Source organism: Ranitomeya variabilis, chromosome 2, assembly GCF_051348905.1.
Source record: "Ranitomeya variabilis isolate aRanVar5 chromosome 2, aRanVar5.hap1, whole genome shotgun sequence".
In the NCBI taxonomy this organism is placed as follows: Eukaryota; Metazoa; Chordata; class Amphibia; order Anura; family Dendrobatidae; genus Ranitomeya; species Ranitomeya variabilis.
Window position 1 is genome coordinate 1008247416 of NC_135233.1, and position 18482 is coordinate 1008265897.

The window sequence follows — 18482 nt, forward strand, 5'->3', positions numbered from 1 at the left end:
ATGCCAAGGGATGAGAGGGTCTGTAATAATAGGGAATGGTCCACTGTGTCAAAGGCAGCCGACAGGTCGAGGAGGAGGAGAACAGAGTAGTGTCGCTTGCTCTTGGCGGTTAAAAGGTCAGTGGTGACCTTAGTTAGGGCAGTTTCAGTGGAATGGTGTGACCGGAAGCCAGATTGTAAGCGGTCAAAGAGGGAGCAAGAAGAGAGATGGGAGGACAGTTCAAAGTAGACGTGTTGTTCCAGTAGTTTTGAGGCATAGGGGAGAAGTGATATAGGGCGATAGCTAGATACAGAGGATGGGTCAAGAGAGGGCTTTTTGAGGATAGGTGTGATGGAGGCATGTTTAAAGCTTGAGGGGAAAACACCATTTGTTAGTGATAGGTTGAAGAGATGGGTTAGGGTTGGGATGAAGATTGTGGTGAGGTTTGGGATGAGGTGGGTTGGGAGCGGGTCAAGTGCACAGGTGGTGAGATGCGATCTTGAGAGTAGAGTGGCGAGTTGATCTTCTGTATTGGTGGAGTAGTTGGTTTTGGAGGTGGAGGGTAGGGAAGTTGGGAGGAAGGGCTCTGGGGCTTGTTGACCAAAACTGTCTCTGATGTTATCAATCTTCTGCTTGAAGAATGAGGCAAAGTCTTCAGCAGAGATAAGTGAGGAGGGAGGAGGTGCTGGGGGACGGAGGAGAGAATTGAAGGTGTTGAATAATTGTTTAGGGTTGTGAGACAGGGAGGATATGAGAGATGAGAAGTAGGTTTGTTTAGCTGTGGCGAGTGCGGTCTTGAAAGTAGTGAGGGACTGTTTGAGTGCGATTAAGTGGTCGTTGGAGTGGGATCTTTTCCATCTGCGCTCAGCAGCCCTGGAAGCTTGCCTCAGTTCTTTGGTCAGGCTGGTGTGCCAGGGCTGTCTGTTGATTTTGCGAGCTTTGGTATGTGTAAGTGGGGCAGCAGATTCCAAAGCTACAGCTATTGTGGTGTTATATAGAGCGGCAGCGTCATCCGCATTGTGTATGGAACTTATGTCTGTGAGAGGGAGGAGGGATTCAGAGAATGAATGTAGGTCAAGATGTTTAAGATTTCTGCGAGGGTGTGAAAGTTTGTGGGGTGGGGACTCTAGACATGGAGTGGAGAGAGATGAGAATGTGAGAAGGTTGTGGTCAGAGAGAGGAAGAGGCGAGTTAGAGAGGTTAGATAGGGAGCAGAGGCGGGTGAAGATGAGATCCAGTGTGTGACCATCTTTGTGAGTGGCTGCAGAAGACCATTGAGTGAGGCCGAAGGAGGAAGAGAGAGATAGAAGTTTAGTGGCAGCTGAGAGGGAAGTGTCAATGGGTATGTTGAAATCGCCCATGATGATAGTGGGGATGTCCGCAGAAAGGAAATGAAGTAGCCAGGTGGTGAAGTGGTCAAAGAAGGTGGTGGCTGGCCCTGGGGGGCGGTAAATGACAGCCAGTTGGAGGTTGGAGGGGGAGTAGATGCGCACAGAGTGCACCTATCTTGGTATTGCAGACCCCCCAGTCCTCTAATAACCTTGGTTGCTCTTCTCTGCACCCGCTCTAGTTCATCTATGTCTTTCTTATACACCGGAGACCAGAACTGTGCACAGTATTCTAAGTGTGGTCGAACTAGTGACTTGTATAGAGGTAAAATGATGTTCTCCTCATGAGCATCTATGCCTCTTTTAATGCATCCCATTATTTTATTTGCCTTTGTAGCAGCTGCCTGACACTGGCCAATGAATATGAGTTTGTCATCCACCCATACACCCAGGTCTTTTTCATTGACGGTTTTGCCCAGAGTTTTAGAATTAAGCACATAGTTATACATCTTATTACTTCTACCCAAGTGCATGACCTTACATTTATCCCCATTAAATATATATACCACTGTGCGGGCAGTGCTGGATATATCCCTGTGCGGGCTGTGCTGTATATACCACTGTGCCGGCTGTGCTGGATATACCACTGTGCGGGCTGTGCTGGATATACCACTGTGCGGGCTGTGCTGGATATACCACTGTGCGGGCTGTGCTGGATATACCACTGTGCGGGCTGTGCTGGATATATCCCTGTGCGGGCTGTGCTGTATATACCACTGTGCTGGCTGTGCTGTATATACCACTGTGTGGGCTGTGCTGTATATACCACTGTGCGGGCTGTGCTGGATATATCCCTGTGCGGGCTGTGCTGTATATACCACTGTGCCGGCTGTGCTGTATATACCACTGTGCGGGCTGTGCTCTATATACCACTGTGCGGGGTGTGCTGGATATACCACTGTGAGGGCTGTGCTGGATATACCACTGTGCGGGCTGTGCTGGATATACCACTGTGCGGGCTGTGCTGGATATACCACTGTGCGGGCTGTGCTGGATACACCACTGTGCGGGCTGTGCTGGCACCCAACACCATGTTGCAGTGCAGGAGATTCCTGCAACAGTCCGAGGCGTATCTAGGGGAAGGTGGGCGGGGGTGGGTGGGGTAGGGGGGGCGGGGCGGGGGTAGAGGGGGGGCCCATTTGGAAGTTCGCACCGGGGCCCATAACTTTGTAGTTACACCACTGCTAGCTCCTAATATAGTTTTAAGGTGTGGACTATTTATGGTATATGTATTATATTCACATCTATTGGAATAATATTGCTCACAGCTAAAGTAGTCATCACCGATTTTATATATCACATTTCGCCATATGTGTTCATATTGATTTTATATATATTGGGGACCTAGCTTTTCCCTAGCAAAGGTGTTCTGTGTATAGTTACAGAGGTTCATTTAGTCCGTGGGTAGAGGCTCTCACTAGTGGCTACAGGGTGCATTAGGGCCAGTAGGGCTAACCATCGTGGAGCGGGGGCACTACAACATTCCCCCCTAGGGCGTGTACCTCCGCAGCCAGGTAGGGGTCAGGTGTAGGAGCCTCAGCAAGGGTGTCTAGATACCCCAATAAGTCTTGGGCAGTTTTTGAGCACTTTGGTTTTCTTTTTGTGTGTGTTTTGTCACTATAGGTAGCAGAGTTTGCCTTGTTTTTAATAATAAAGAATATTTTTATATGTAGGGTAGATTTATGATTTTGACTTGGGAGACCCAGCTTTCTCACACTGGGCCCTACATTATGCTGCAAAATATGTTGGTAGTCTTCAGACTTCATAATGCCATGCACACGGTCAAGCAGTCCAGTGCCAGAGGCAGCAAAGCAACCCCAAAACATCAGGGAACCTCCGCCATGTTTGACTGTAGGGACCGTGTTCTTTTCTTTGAATGCCTCTTTTTTTCTCCTGTAAACTCTATGTTGATGCCTTTGCCCAAAAAGCTCTACTTTTGTCTCGTCTGACCAGAGAACATTCTTCCAAAACGTTTTAGGCTTTTTCAGGTAAGTTTTGGCAAACTCCAGCCTGGCTTTTTTATGTCTCGGGGTAAGAAGTGGGGTCTTCCTGGGTCTCCTACCATACAGTCCCTTTTCATTCAGACGCTGACGGATAGTACGGGTTGACACTGTTGTACCCTTGGACTGCAGGGCAGCTTGAACTTGTTTGGATGTTAGTCGAGGTTTTTTATCCAACATCCACACAATCTAGCGTTGAAATCTCTTGTCAATTTTTCTTTTCTGTCCACATCTAGGGAGGTTAGCCACAGTGCCATGGGCTTTAAACTTCTTGATGACACTGCGCACGGTAGACACAGGAACATTCAGGTCTTTGGAGATGGACTTGTAGCCTTGAGATTGCTCATGCTTCCTCACAATTTGGTTTCTCAAGTCCTCAGACAGTTCTTTGGTCTTCTTTCTTTTCTCCATGCTCAATGTGGTACACACAAGGACACAGGACAGAGGTTGAGTCAACTTTGATCCATGTCAACTGTCTGCAAGTGTGATTTAGTTATTGCCAACACCTGTTAGGTGCCACAGGTAAGTTACAGGTGCTGTTAATTATACAAATTAGAGAAGCATCACATGATTTTTCGAATAGTGCCAATACTTTTGTCCACCCCCTTTTTATGTTTGGTGTGGAATTATATCCAATTTGGCTTTAGGACAATTCTTTTTGTGTTTTTTCATTTAAGACAAATTAATTGAAGATAATAATAACAAAGAATTTGTGTTTGCAATCATTTTCAGGAAGAAACTGAGTATTATCTGACAGAATTGCAGGGGTGTCAATACTTTTGGCCACAACTGTATAACCTGTAACATTATACTTTTCAAGAAAGGCATCCAGTCCCCTTTTAAATTTAAGCAATGAATCACTCATTACAACATCATACGGCAGAGTTCCATAGTCTCACTGCTCTTACAGTAAAGAATCCGCATATGTTATTATGCTTAAACCTTCTTTCCTCCAGACAAAGAGGATGCCCCCTTGTCCCTGTCTCAGGTCTATGATTAAAAAGATCATCAGAAAGGTCTTTGTACTGTCCCCTCATGTATTTATACATTAACATAAGATCACCCCTTAGCCTTCTTTTTTTCAAACTAAATAGCCCCAAGTGTAATAACCTATCTTGGTATTGCAGACCCCCCAGTCCTCTAATAACCTTGGTCGCTCTTCTCTGCACCCGCACTAGTTCAGCTATGTCTTTCTTATACACCGGAGACCAGAACTGTACACAGTATTCTAAGTGTGGTCGAACTAGTGACTTGTATAGAGGTAAAATGATGTTCTCCTCATGAGCATCTATGCCTCTTTTAATGCATCCCATTATTTTATTTGCCTTTGTAGCAGCTGCCTGACACTGGCCACTAAATGTGAGTTTGTCATCCACCCATACACCCAGGTCTTTTCAGTGACAGTTTTGCCCAGAGTTTTAGAATTAATCACATAGTTATACATCTTATTACTTCTACCCAAGAGCATGACCTTACATTTATCCCCATTAAAGCTCATTTGCCGTTTATCAGCCCAAGATTCTAGTTTACATAAATCCTCCTGCAATATAAAACTGTCCTCCTCTGTATTTATTACCCTGCAGAGTTTAGTGTCATCTGCAAATATAGAAATTCTGCTCTGTATGCCCCCTACAAGGTGATTAATAAATATGTTAAAAAGAAGATGGGCCAATACTGACCCCTGTGGTACACCACTGCTAACCACGACCCAGTGCTCCATTAATAACCACCCTTTGTTTCCTATCCCTGAGCCAGGTCTTAATCCACTTACACATATTTTCCCCTAACCCCATTATTCTCATTTTATGTATCAACCTTTTGTGTGGCACCGTATCAAAAGCTTTTGAAAAGTCCATATACACTACGTCCACTGCGTTCCCTTGGTCCAGTCCGGAACTTACCTTTTCATAGAAACTGATCAGATTAGTCTGACAGGAACGGTCCCTAGTAAACCCGTGTTGATATTGGGTCATGAGGTTATTCCTCTTCAGATACTCCAGGATAGTATCCCTTAGAATGCCCTCCAGGATTTTACCCACAGTAGAGGTTAAGCTTACTGGCCTATAATTACCGAGTTCATTTTTTGTCCCCTTTTTGAATATTGGCACCACATTTGCTATATGCCAGTCCTGTGGTACAGACCCTGTTATTATGGACTCTCTAAAGATTAAAAATAATGGTCTATCAATGACTGTACTTAATTCCTGCAGTACTCGGGGGTGTATCCCATCCGGGCCCGGAGATTTTTCAATTTTAGTGATTTTTAGACGCCACCGTACTTCCTGCTGGGTTAAGCAGGTGACATTTAATGGGGAAATTTTGTTATCACTGATCATATTGTCTGCCATGGGGTTTTCTTGTGTAAATACTGATGAAAAAAAAGTCATTTAGCATATTGGCTTTTTCCTCATCCTCATCCAGCATTTCACCCAGACTGTTTTTAAGGGGGCCAACACTGTCATTTTTTAGTTTCTTACTATTTACGTAGCTAAAGAATATTTGGGGATTATTTTTACTGTCTGTGGCAATGAGTCTCTCTGTCTCAATTTTTGCTGCCTTTGCCCCACATAATGCTGCACATGGCCCCATAAGATGCTCCATACAGATATTTGCCCCATATAATGCTGCACATGGCCCCATAAGATGCTCCATACAGATATTTGCCCCATATAATGCTGCACATGGCCGCATGAGATGCTCCATACAGATATTTGCCCCATATAATGCTGCACATGGCCCCATAAGATGCTCCATACAGATATTTGCCCCATATGCTGTTGCTGCAATAAAAAAAATAAAAAATGACATACTCACTTCTCAGGCCCTCGGCACTTGCTATATTCACCTTTGCCGTTCCACCGCCGACTGCCGCTGTGTCTTCCCCGTCCTCTGCACTGTTCAGGCAGAGGGTGGCGCACAGTAATTGCGTCATCTCGCCCTCTAACCTGAGCATCAGTGCAGAGGACACAGAAGACACAGTGGCGCCGACGGTGGAACGGGGAGCAGGTGAATATCGCGCACTGCATTATACTCACCAGCTCCTGGCGTGGTCCTTGCACGTCTGTTCCCTGGTGCCGGCAGCTTCTTCCTGTAGTGAGCAGTCACATGGTACCGCTCATTATAGTAATGAATATGCGGCTCCACCCCTATGGGAGTGGTACCATGTGACCGCTCACTACAGGAACAAGCTGTTAGCGCCCGGAGAACAGACATGCAGGGACCGCGCCAGGAGCAGGTGAGTATTATTAGACCGCTGCCGCTCACTCTCCCCTGCCGACCCCTGGGTATGACTCGAGTATAAGCCCAGAGGGTCAATTTCAGCCTAAAAAAATGGGCTGAAATTCTCGGCTTATACTCCAGTATATACAGTAGTTGGCAACTGAGTTAGCACTCTTGTGGTTTTCGGACATTTTTGAAGTAAAGTGAACTGGTATAAATTTCAATTTTTTTCTCACTGTTTCACAACAAAACTCCTTCGGTCCACTCTCTTTCCTGCTCAAGGGATATTAACCCTTGCACTCTAATGTGTGACACTGGAGTAATTTGCTATTGTCTGCTTTACTGTCATTTTCTACAATACGATTGACCAATACTATTGTATATACTTTATTTTGTGTTTTGATGTAACCTTTCGTTGGATTTATGTTGTTTTTCTTACTTGTAGTAACTGATGAAGGTCTAATTTTGACCGAAACGTTTTCTGTTTACTTCCTCGTGAACAACATTAAATACTGTTATTGATCGTATCAAGTTCAGTGCCAAGTTTTTGGACATATATTTATGGTGTGGGAACCTACTCTGGCACCTTCTATAGTTGTGCACACGTCACCTCATTATGGCAAGCTAATATCGTCGTGCCTGGAGGGGAGGCACATGGCAGTGATGTCATACACCATGGTGGGCATACCGATGTCAGCTGCCAGCGCTTGAGCCGGCTGAAAAAGAGGACACTGCTCATCATGGGAATTAGGGTGGTGGTGGTAAGAATTTATTTTTTTTTAGTCGAACAGAACAGAGCTTATTACCCAGGAAGGGGCCCATGATGAGGCACGTTACTCCAGGATGGGGGCACATTAGCCTGGAAGGAGGGAGACCAGGATGGGGCACAATACCCCAGAAAGGGGACCAGGATGGGGCAAATTACTTGAGGAATGGGATTAGGATGGGACACATACTGCAGGAAGGGGACTAGGGGAACAGCTGATCACTTTGTGTCGCACCCAAATTGATCTGATGCTTCTGACATATCCTAAGAATCGTCCATCAATATAAAGTACATAACCTCTTTAAGTGTGATCGCTACCCCTATACCAACTAATGATAGATACCTCCCTCACTTATAATTATGTACTCTGAAAGTTATGTAACAATTTGTACAGTAAAAAGTCACAACCAGACATATTGATGGTAAATACTATTTAATTTTATAAATTGTTTGCAATTAATAGAATTTATGGTAACATCCGAATCTGGAGCTTCAGCTGTTATCAGCATCACTGCACGTGATGGAATCGGTGACTCAATGAAGCAGATGAGGAATCTGTGGATCATTATGGAAATGATCTGTAACTTCTGCAGATTTCTGTGAAGAGAAGACACCAAGTTATTACATCTCATCAGTAGATTCCTAATAAAAAGTAACTAAATATGAGCTGGAGACTAAAAGAAAGAAATTCTAATATCTACTTACATGGAGTGCAGGTCGTTCTGATCTAATTCCTCAATGTTCTCCAGACTTGGATCTTCCTTCTATAAAAAGGAGAAAACAACAATTAATTCTATATTGCATGTAATGTGATCATTATTGGGTGGAGAGAGAAGAGGGAATGAGGTAACTTACCATTAGCTGTTTTGGGATTTCCATGGTCACAAAACCCTTCATGCCTGGTGAGATATTGACCAAAGCTGATGGCAAACTAAAGAGAGACCAGAACAGCGGGAAGATAAAGGTGATTTATGTGCAAAATAATACACATTTCTGTGAAGAGAAAATGACAAATTATTACATGACAGCAATAGATTCCCAGTAAAAAGTTAATAATCTGTGGAAAATAAAAGAAAACAAATTCTAATATCTACTTACATAAAGTACAAGTCATTTTGATCTAATTCCTCAATGTTCTCCAGACTTGGATCATCCTTCTGTGAAAAGAACAATTATTTATATGTTGCATGTGACATACATATCATGGGACAGAGGGAATGAGAGATGACTTACCGTCTGGTGTTTATGGGATGTTCATAGCCCTTCATGCTTGGTGAGATGTTGACCAAAGCTGATGTTAAACTAAGGAAAGACCAGAAATTCAGGAAAATTAAAAGTGAGGTGTTTTTTTACAGCCTTCAAAGGAATGTAGTTTTAATATATGCACAGGTCCCTTACCTGGGCTGGAATTCAGTATGGTCTCTTCCACTTTCTGCACCATGGACATAGCTTTCTTCCTGAAGCCTTGTGATTCCATTTTGGTGCATCATTGGAAGACGTGGTTACGGCACAGGGGGCACAGAGGGTTGGAGCGGAGCCATCTAGAAATACATCCCTGATGGAAGCTGTGGTCACATGGAAGGACTATGACCTGCTCTCCGATCTCATATTCGGTCATACAGATGACACATGACTGGGTCTCCTCCTCTGGGGTTACATCCCTTGTTGGGAGAATTATATTTACTCTGCTGCCAATAGGAATCGCCACCGCCACCTGTGGCACTGGTGGTGTAATCACACCCACTTCCTGTTGTTGAATAGATGGGAGGGGACGGTCACCACCCCTGCTGCTCTCTCCTGTTGTTCTGGAGGGCTCCGCAGGGGCTGGCCTTAGAGGAGAGCGGCTTCTTTCTCTTCTCTCTTCCTGTCCCCTACGCGTTGGAGGATCTCGGGTCCTCCTTCTCCTCTCAGTGACAGCGTTGCTGTCTCTCTGATGTCCATCACTGGTGGAAGGTCTTTCCTGATCTCTTTGATGAGACCGTAACCTATGGACAATTGTGGCCTGACCTATAAATGAATGAGAATTTATCAGAATTTTTCCCAATATTAGCAAACACTTTTGGGCTGTAGTCATGGATCTATCTGCTGCTGTGGTGTTTAGGGAAAGGGGAACCCTTCAAAGAACTGACATTATTTTGGACTTAGTAAACCTGCACTGTCTATCCTGAAATGTGACCCATCATACCCCAGGTATATTTCCTCCCAAGAGAGCCCTATAGGGTGGGAATATTGTCTGTCTCCCCCAAATATCACTTACCTTGGTTTTCTGGTCGGCGCAGCCATGCCTCATTGTCAGCAATCAGCTGACGCAGCTCCCGGGCACTCATGACTAAGTTACCTGAAGCTGGCTGATCGAATATTGGAGAACTAAGCTCTCCGGTGGCACCGGTGTTATTGTGCTCTGATCAAAGATCAAAAAGAATCAATGGAAGTAATCACCAGATGTGTAACACAAACTAGTTCGCTCTTCCACAGCCAAAGTGAAGTGTCCGCAAAAGCATCAACTCTAGAAATGGCGCTGATGTCACAGCGCTCAGACAGTACATACCCTCAGGACATTCCATGAGGCCATTATGACATCATAATTCTGAGTGACCCCCTAGTCCTGAGCATAATATTGTGACATCAGAGCAGCTGGGCCGCCATGTTTGCTGCCAACTGGTGAATGAGGCAGAGAATGGGGAACAGAAATATCCCATCTGTTTAATATAGTAGAAATGTATATATCTGGGTTGGAAAAGATTGAAAAATCAGTTTTCTCCTTGTTTGTAAATAGTGGATTTTATAAACAGATTATATCCTCTGCTGTAAATTATAAGAATGTAATGCTTTTCTTTATCATTTATTGTTGTGGGTGATACATTATTGCTAAACAATACACAACTCAGCAGCTGCCTACCGGACTGTCAGGGAAATGATTACCGTAGGTTATAAATAAGTGAAAATAAAAAAATAATAGAGGCTAAAGCATACAAATAATTATAATTAAATAAAAAAAAGACTTCCGTTTTTTTAGTTTTCTGTACCACCATGGCCATATTACATGACATACATGTGTCCATATCACTCAGTTATCTCACATCCACAAAAGTACAGTATGTATTACAACAAGACCAGGCAGGTTTCTTCCTATCTGGTGAATTCCCTGTGGACACCTCGGGTGGGCTGGTCAGTGGGACACATGCCTGATGCAGAGTTACAGAGGGAGATGGTGAAATTACCCTCCCAAAGATCTGAACTGATTTATCTTCTTAAAACCTCATTCAGACATCCGTGATTTTTCTCATATATAAAAACATAGAGATTGAGGTTTTAGCAGAAGAAATGTTTAAATATTTATTTCTGCCATGATTTCCATTACTTAAATTTTTCTTTTTTGCGTTTTCAGTTTTCCCTTCCTTCCTAAAATCCACAACTTTTTTTTTCAACAACTTTTGTATTTTTCCATCCACCTTCCATTTTACATAGCAACAAAGTAACATAGTAACATAGTTAGCAAGGCCGAAAAAAGACATTTGTCCATCCAGTTCAGCCTATATTCGGTCAGAATAAATCCCCAGATCTACGTCCTTCTAAAGAACCAAATAACTTTAAGATACAATATTGTTAACACTCTAGGAAGACATCCAGGCCTCTCTTGAACCACTCGATTGAGTTCACCTCAGGCAAGGAATTCCAGATTCTCACTGCCCTAACAGTAAAGGATCCTCTATGTTGGTGGAAAAACCTTCTCTCCTCCAGACGCAGAGAATGCCCCCTTGTGACCGTCACATTCCTTGGTATAAACAGATCCTCGGAGAGATATTTGTATTGTCCCCTTATATACTTATACATGGTTATTAAATCGCCCCTCAGTCGTCTTTTTTCCAGACTAAATAACACAGGTCTGAGACTAAAAAGCTGTTTGATTATTTTCATCTAATTTCCATGTATTTTGGTGTGCTGAAAACGAAAAAAATATTGCAAAAAATCCTGGACGTCAGGATTTGCCACAAAATGCAAAATTCTCTTCAAATTTAGTATATTTTTCTAAATTTTTTGTATTTTTTTGGGTATTTTTTTATCTTAGGGTTTTGAAAGTCAAAATTACGATTAATTAATTCACATCAATGCATTGAAGATATACAATGCCAAAAAAATATAACTTTCAAAGAAAAGAACTTTCAGAGTGAGCTAATGAAACCAGCATCAACATGTTGCAAGCTGAACGAACAGGCTCTGACATGCTCGGGCTTGATTCGATTGTTTTATCTTGGTTCTCGCCTGTTCACACTTTTTCATCTCAGTTCATGTTAGCTCATCATATTCAACCGTGTTTCCCAAAATTAGCACTATGGCTCAGCGGAAGAGTATTAATTCGCCTGACAGTTTCTGTTACATTTGTGGTGAATATACAGTGTTGAAGCAACAGCTGAATATTACAAACTTTGTGAAAAAAGTATACTTCGCTTATTTCGGACTAAAGCTTGGAGATCCAGATAAAGCTTGGGCGCCTCATAAAGTGTGCAAAAGGTGTGTTGAGGACCTCCGAAATTGATTCAAGGGTAAAAAAAAAGCTTTCCATTATACATAGTTACATAGTTATTAAGGTTGAAGGAAGACTTTAAGTCCATCTAGTTCAACCCATAGCCTAGCATGCCCTAACATGTTGATCCAGGGGAAGGCAAAAAAAACCCATGTGGTAAGAGTAAGCTCCATCATGGGGAAAAAAATTCCTTCCCGACCCCACATACGGCAATCAGTCTAGTTCCCTGGGTCAACGCCTTATCAAGGAATCTAATATATATACCCTGTAATATTATACTTTTCCAGAAAGGCATCCAGTCCCCTCTTAAATTGAAGCAATGAGTCACTCATTACAACATCATACGGCAGAGAGTTCCATACTCTCACTACTCTTACAGTAAAGAATCCGCGTCTGTTATTATGCTTAAACCTTCTTTCCTCCAGACGTAGAGGATGCCCCCTTGTCCCTGTCACCGGTCTATGATTAAAAAGATCAGCAGAAATGTCTTTGTACTGTCCCCTTATATATTTATACATTAACATAAGATCACCCCTTAGCCTTCGTTTTTCCAAACTAAATAGCCCCAAGTGTAATAACCTATCTTGGTATTGCAGACCCCCCAGTCCTCTAATAACCTTGGTTGCTCTTCTCTGCACCCGCTCTAGTTCATCTATGTCTTTCTTATACACCGGAGACCAGAACTGTGCACAGTATTCTAAGTGTGGTCGAACTAGTGACTTGTATAGAGGTAAAATGATGTTCTCCTCATGAGCATCTATGCCTCTTTTAATGCATCCCATTATTTTATTTGCCTTTGTAGCAGCTGCCTGACACTGGCCAATGAATATGAGTTTGTCATCCACCCATACACCCAGGTCTTTTTCATTGACGGTTTTGCCCAGAGTTTTAGAATTAAGCACATAGTTATACATCTTATTACTTCTACCCAAGTGCATGACCTTACATTTATCCCCATTAAATATATATACCACTGTGCGGGCAGTGCTGGATATATCCCTGTGCGGGCTGTGCTGTATATACCACTGTGCCGGCTGTGCTGGATATACCACTGTGCGGGCTGTGCTGGATATACCACTGTGCGGGCTGTGCTGGATATACCACTGTGCGGGCTGTGCTGGATATATCCCTGTGCGGGCTGTGCTGTATAAACCACTGTGCCGGCTGTGCTGTATATACCACTGTGCTGGCTGTGCTGTATATACCACTGTGCGGGCTGTGCTGGATATATCCCTGTGCGGGCTGTGCTGTATATACCACTGTGCTGGCTGTGCTGTATATACCACTGTGTGGGCTGTGCTGTATATACCACTGTGCGGGCTGTGCTGTATATACCACTGTGCCGGCTGTGCTGTATATACCACTGTGCCGGCTGTGCTGTATATACCACTGTGCGGGCTGTGCTGTATATACCACTGTGCGGGCTGTGCTGGATATATCCCTGTGCGGGCTGTGCTGTATATACCACTGTGCCGGCTGTGCTGTATATACCACTGTGCGGGCTGTGCTCTATATACCACTGTGCGGGGTGTGCTGGATATACCACTGTGAGGGCTGTGCTGGATATACCACTGTGCGGGCTGTGCTGGATATACCACTGTGCGGGCTGTGCTGGATATTCCACTGTGCGGGCTGTGCTGGCACCCAACACCATGTTGCAGTGCAGGAGATTCCTGCAACAGTCCGAGGCGTATCTAGGGGAAGGTGGGCGGGGGTGGGTGGGGTAGGGGTTGGCGGGGCGGGGCGGGGGTAGAGGGGGGGCCCATTTGGAAGTTCGCACCGGGGCCCATAACTTTGTAGTTACACCACTGCTAGCCCCTAATATAGTTTTAAGGTGTGGACTATTTATGGTATATGTATTATATTCACATCTATTGGAATAATATTGCTCACAGCTAAAGTAGTCATCACCTATTTTATATATCACATTTCGCCATATGTGTTCATATTGATTTTATATATATTGGGGACCTAGCTTTTCCCTAGCAAAGGTGTTCTGTGTATAGTTACAGAGGTTCATTGAGTCCGTGGGTAGAGGCTCTCACTAGTGGCTACAGGGTGCATTAGGGCCAGTAGGGCTAACCATCGTGGAGCGGGGGCGCTATAACGTTCCCCCCTAGGGCGTGTACCTCCGCAGCCAGGTAGGGGTCAGGTGTAGGAGCCTCAGCAAGGGTGTCTAGATACCCCCAATAAGTCTTGGGCAGTTTTTTAGCACTTTGGTTTTCTTTTTGTGTGTGTTTTGTCACTATAGGTAGCAGAGTTTGCCTTGTTTTTAATAATAAAGAATATTTTTATATGTAGTGTAGATTTATGATTTTGACTTGGGAGACCCAGCTTTCTCACACTGGGCCCTACATTATGCTGCAAAATTTGTTGGTAGTCTTCAGACTTCATAATGCCATGCACACGGTCAAGCAGTCCAGTGCCAGAGGCAGCAAAGCAACCCCAAAACATCAGGGAACCTCCGCCATGTTTGACTGTAGGGACCGTGTTCTTTTCTTTGAATGCCTCTTTTTTTCTCCTGTAAACTCTATGTTGATGCCTTTGCCCAAAAAGCTCTACTTTTGTCTCGTCTGACCAGAGAACATTCTTCCAAAACGTTTTAGGCTTTTTCAGGTAAGTTTTGGCAAACTCCAGCCTGGCTTTTTTATGTCTCGGGGTAAGAAGTGGGGTCTTCCTGGGTCTCCTACCATACAGTCCCTTTTCATTCAGACGCTGACGGATAGTACGGGTTGACACTGTTGTACCCTTGGACTACAGGGCAGCTTGAACTTGTTTGGATGTTAGTCGAGGTTTTTTATCCAACATCCACACAATCTAGCGTTGAAATCTCTTGTCAATTTTTCTTTTCCGTCCACATCTAGGGAGGTTAGCCACAGTGCCATGGGCTTTAAACTTCTTGATGACACTGCGCACGGTAGACACAGGAACATTCAGGTATTTGGAGATGGACTTGTAGCCTTGATATTGCTCATGCTTCCTCACAATTTGGTTTCTCAAGTCCTCAGACAGTTCTTTGGTCTTCTTTCTTTTCTCCATGCTCAATGTGGTACACACAAGGGCACAGGACAGAGGTTGAGTCAACTTTGATCCATGTCAACTGTCTGCAAGTGTGATTTAGTTATTGCCAACACCTGTTAGGTGCCACAGGTAAGTTACAGGTGCTGTTAATTATTCAAATTAGAGAAGCATCACATGATTTTTCGAACAGTGCCAATACTTTTGTCCACCCCCTTTTTATGTTTGGTGTGGAATTATATCCAATTTGGCTTTAGGACAATTCTTTTTGTGTTTTTTCATTTAAGACAAATTAATTGAAGATAATAATAACAAAGAATTTGTGTTTGCAATCATTTTCAGGAAGAAACTGAGTATTATCTGACAGAATTGCAGGGGTGTCAATACTTTTGGCCACAACTGTATAACCTGTAACATTATACTTTTCAAGAAAGGCATCCAGTCCCCTTTTAAATTTAAGCAATGAATCACTCATTACAACATCATACGGCAGAGTTCCATAGTCTCACTGCTCTTACAGTAAAGAATCCGCATATGTTATTATGCTTAAACCTTCTTTCCTCCAGACAAAGAGGATGCCCCCTTGTCCCTGTCTCAGGTCTATGATTAAAAAGATCATCAGAAAGGTCTTTGTACTGTCCCCTCATGTATTTATACATTAACATAAGATCACCCCTTAGCCTTCTTTTTTTCAAACTAAATAGCCCCAAGTGTAATAACCTATCTTGGTATTGCAGACCCCCCAGTCCTCTAATAACCTTGGTCGCTCTTCTCTGCACCCGCACTATTTCAGCTATGTCTTTCTTATACACCGGAGACCAGAACTGTGCACAGTATTCTAAGTGTGGTCGAACTAGTGACTTGTATAGAGGTAAAATTATGTTCTCCTCATGAGCATCTATGCCTCTTTTAATGCATCCCATTATTTTATTTGCCTTTGTAGCAGCTGCCTGTCACTGGCCACTAAATGTGAGTTTGTCATCCACCCATACACCCAGGTCTTTTCAGTGACAGTTTTGCCCAGAGTTTTAGAATTAATCACATAGTTATACATCTTATTACTTCTACCCAAGAGCATGACCTTACATTTATCCCCATTAAAGCTCATTTGCCGTTTATCAGCCCAAGATTCTAGTTTACATAAATCCTCCTGCAATATAAAACTGTCCTCCTCTGTATTTATTACCCTGCAGAGTTTAGTGTCATCTGCAAATATAGAAATTCTGCTCTGTATGCCCCCTACAAGGTGATTAATAAATATGTTAAAAAGAAGATGGGCCAATACTGACCCCTGTGGTACACCACTGCTAACCACGACCCAGTGCTCCATTAATAACCACCCTTTGTTTCCTATCCCTGAGCCAGGTCTTAATCCACTTACACATATTTTCCCCTAACCCCATTATTCTCATTTTATGTATCAACCTTTTGTGTGGCACCGTATCAAAAGCTTTTGAAAAGTCCATATACACTACGTCCACTGCGTTCCCTTGGTCCAGTCCGGAACTTACCTTTTCATAGAAACTGATCAGATTAGTCTGACAGGAACGGTCCCTAGTAAACCCGTGTTGATATTGGGTCATGAGGTTATTCCTCTTCAGATACTCCAGGATAGTATCCCTTAGAATGCCCTCCAGGATTTTACCCACAGTAGAGGTTAAGCTTACTGGCCTATAATTACCGAGTTCATTTTTTGTCCCCTTTTTGAATATTGGCACCACATTTGCTATATGCCAGTCCTGTGGTACAGACCCTGTTATTATGGACTCTCTAAAGATTAAAAATAATGGTCTATCAATGACTGTACTTAATTCCTGCAGTACTCGGGGGTGTATCCCATCCGGGCCCGGAGATTTTTCAATTTTAGTGATTTTTAGATGCCACCGTACTTCCTGCTGGGTTAAGCAGGTGACATTTAATGGGGAAATTTTGTTATCACTGATCATATTGTCTGCCATGGGGTTTTCTTGTGTAAATACTGATGAAAAAAAAGTCATTTAGCATATTGGCTTTTTCCTCATCCTCATCCAGCATTTCACCCAGACTGTTTTTAAGGGGGCCAACACTATCATTTTTTAGTTTCTTACTATTTACGTAGCTAAAGAATATTTGGGGATTATTTTTACTGTCTGTGGCAATGAGTCTCTCTGTCTCAATTTTTGCTGCCTTTGCCCCACATAATGCTGCACATGGCCCCATAAGATGCTCCATACAGATATTTGCCCCATATAATGCTGCACATGGCCGCATGAGATGCTCCATACAGATATTTGCCCCATATAATGCTGCACATGGCCGCATGAGATGCTCCATACAGATATTTGCCCCATATAATGCTGCACATGGCCCCATAAGATGCTCCATACAGATATTTGCCCCATATAATGCTGCACATGGCCGCATGAGATGCTCCATACAGATATTTGCCCCATATAATGCTGCACATGGCCCCATAAGATGCTCCATACAGATATTTGCCCCATATGCTGTTGCTGCAATAAAAAAAATAAAAAATGACATACTCACTTCTCAGGCCCTCGGCACTTGCTATATTCACCTTTGCCGTTCCACCGCCGACTGCCGCTGTGTCTTCCCCGTCCTCTGCACTGTTCAGGCAGAGGGTGGCGCACAGTAATTGCGTCATCTCGCCCTCTAACCTGAGCATCAGTGCAGAGGACACAGAAGACACAGCGGCGCCGACGGTGGAACGGGGAGCAGGTGAATATCGCGCACTGCATTATACTCACCAGCTCCTGGCGTGGTCCTTGCACGTCTGTTCCCTGGTGCCGGCAGCTTCTTCCTGTAGTGAGCAGTCACATGGTACCGCTCATTATAGTAATGAATATGCGGCTCCACCCCTATGGGAGTGGTACCATGTGACCGCTCACTACAGGAACAAGCTGTTAGCGCCCGGAGAACAGACATGCAGGGACCGCGCCAGGAGCAGGTGAGTATTATTAGACCGCTGCCGCTCACTCTCCCCTGCCGACCCCTGGGTATGACTCGAGTATAAGCCCAGAGGGTCAATTTCAGCCTAAAAAAATGGGCTGAAATTCTCGGCTTATACTCCAGTATATACGGTAGTTGGCAACTGAGTTAGCACTCTTGTGGTTTTCGGACATTTTTGAAGTAAAGTGAACTGGTATAAATTTCAATTTTTTTCTCACTGTTTCACAACAAAACTCCTTCGGTCCACTCTCTTTCCTGCTCAAGGGATATTAACCCTTGCACTCTAATGTGTGACACTGGAGTAATTTGCTATTGTCTGCTTTACTGTCATTTTCTACAATACGATTGACCAATACTATTGTATATACTTTATTTTGTGTTTTGATGTAACCTTTCGTTGGATTTATTTTGTTTTTCTTACTTGTAGTAACTGATGAAGGTCTAATTTTGACCGAAACGTTTTCTGTTTACTTCCTCGTGAACAACATTAAATACTGTTATTGATCGTATCAAGTTCAGTGCCAAGTATTTGGACATATATTTATGGTGTGGGAACCTACTCTGGCACCTTCTATAGTTGTGCACACGTCACCTCATTATGGCAAGCTAATATCGTCGTGCCTGGAGGGGAGGCACAT

At 43.6% G+C, this 18482-nt stretch overlaps 1 protein-coding gene and 1 long non-coding RNA gene across 2 annotated transcripts in view; one reads left to right on the forward strand and one right to left on the reverse strand.

Moving 5' to 3' along the window:
• The window catches only part of LOC143808524 (uncharacterized), a 108061-nt gene that overhangs the window by 34822 nt on the left and 54757 nt on the right, over positions 1-18482 (forward strand). The gene's annotated exons all lie outside the window — the stretch shown is intronic.
• Positions 7754-8686, reverse strand: LOC143809002 (uncharacterized). The gene is made up of 3 exons (XR_013222024.1): positions 8208-8686; positions 8058-8116; positions 7754-7949 (listed from the first exon to the last, which is right to left on the reverse strand). It is a non-coding gene; the product is annotated as an uncharacterized LOC143809002 (long non-coding RNA).